The sequence below is a fragment of the Triticum dicoccoides genome, chromosome 6A, assembly GCF_002162155.2.
Source record: "Triticum dicoccoides isolate Atlit2015 ecotype Zavitan chromosome 6A, WEW_v2.0, whole genome shotgun sequence".
Taxonomy (NCBI): domain Eukaryota; kingdom Viridiplantae; phylum Streptophyta; class Magnoliopsida; order Poales; family Poaceae; genus Triticum; species Triticum dicoccoides.
In genome coordinates this window covers 358,474,477-358,476,633 of record NC_041390.1, presented here as the reverse complement: position 1 = coordinate 358,476,633, position 2,157 = coordinate 358,474,477, and positions in this window count along the sequence as shown.

Genomic DNA, 2,157 nt, shown 5'->3' with positions numbered 1-2,157 from the left:
AACATTCAGAACAATTTTATAAAATATGTTTTTAAATGGGGACATTATTTTGAATCTATGAACGTTTTATTAAGACAAGAATATGTTTGAAATTTCAAGTATTTTCTAAAATACACGTTTTAAATCATAATTTTTTGGAATATTTTTGAATTTTAAAAAAAAATCAAAACGAGAAAAATAAAATAATGTTTCAAACATTTTTGTAAAGGGGAAGACAATATTGTGATTCGAATATGTTTTTGGAAATTTGACAAAAAAAACAAATTCTTTACTTTTTCTTGAAAATTTTAATTACGAATTAAGGTAAAAATAAAAATAAATTTCGACGGAAAAACAAAACAGGTCGGCACAGTCATGGGAGCCCTGTGCGAACTCCAACTATCTACTGCATATGGCGGGAAATAGTCTTTTTGAAGCTACATGGGCAGGCAAATAAGTGGGCTGGCTTCGCTGGGCCACAGCGTGTGCGGGACGAGTACGAAATTCTAGATTGCTAATAAAATAGACAGACGCACAAAAGTTTAGTACCGCCTCGGATAGAAAAAAAAATTGACGGTGAAAGGATGAAAATTTTGAAGAAGCGCACTTTGTTTTATTAGTAGGTATAGATCAGTAGTCATATTTTCATATTCAGATCCACATGTAAATATTCTATTACCTTGTACCATACAGAACTATAGCTTAAAGTGATTACGCTTGATCCAGCTAGTTGGTATTTTTTTAACATTATTTCTCACCAATGAAGATAATTATAATAAGCTTCCGCATCAGAACAAGAAACAATTTTAAGATAACTAAAATATGCTAAAAATGTTTATTTGCAAGATGTGACATAATCCAAGGCACATACATGATAAAGAGAGAAGTTATACCAGTATATATGTGCATATGTTTTAGAATGTATAACATGCCCATTGATAATTTTGTTATTAAATAGTGCTTTTGCCAGAGATGGAAATTCATAGAGATGACGCCCCATTGGTAGAGGCGAGTGGACTGGAGGTATGCATTGCACTGAGGGCAAAGCAAAGGTTGAAAGTTTGTCCAATCATGTGCATGGTTCTGGCTGGTTTGTAAGCAAAAGAAGATACTCTGCCTTTTTACAGTGGTATATCATTTAGTGTAGGGGAGGTATTCTGTTTTTCTAGATGGAAGATCCTCTGCTTTGTGGCAAGAGGATATATCGTGTTACTTCTCCCTCACTTTTGTATATCTATGTTCAATAACAAGATTACACTCCTTGTTAATTTTCCATGGGGTAACTTCATAAGGACACGTTTCTAGTGTCGAGGACAATATGCTTCATGAGTCGATTAGTTTTAAGTAAGCATAAAAACATTGATGTTCAATCTTTTATTGGTAATGCATTGGACAATAAATACTTGATTGTGTATCACTATTTTGTGCATCAGATCTGGCAAGGCTCTCATTGTGTTTTTCTTTTTTTTTTCTCCTTTTCTTTGTTTGTTTGGCAAATGACATATTATTACCTTCAAGTTATTGTCTGGAGTAGCTAAGACTAGGATATGAAGAGAAAGTAGCAAAGTAAAGAATAGTTGGAAATAAATGAAATGAGACGTTTGAATGATACGTTGTTTTTTGAAATCGTCAGGATTATTGATACGTTGTTTTTGAATATCGTCAGGGTTATGTGTCCTCACAGTTGTAATGCCGTGGTCAAAGTTTGTTTATTCATGCTGAAAGTGCTAGTGATCGACTAGAGGGGGGGGGTGAATAGGCGATTTTTATGAAAGTCTTCAAAACATGGAAGTTTTGAAGACAAACGATAGAAATAAACCTATTACCATGCAGCGGAAGGTAGACTACACTAGGCAAACCATAGTCAAGTATTCAATGAAGTGAAAGCACAATGACTAATAGTAGCTAGGCAGTAAAGATCAGGTGGGAAGATATTGTGAAGCCAATCAGAACAAGCAGTCACTCAGTGAAGACAAAAGATAATGCAATCATACAATGACTTCATAAGGACCAACAGTAAGTAAAGGGAACGGAAGGATGGAACCAGTGACTCGTTGAAGACAATGATTTGTTGGACCAGTTCCAGTTGCTATGACAACTGTACGTCTGGTTAGGGAGGCTGAGATTCAACTCAAAAGACCTCGTCTTCACCTTCTTCCCCTTGAGCTAAGGACACCC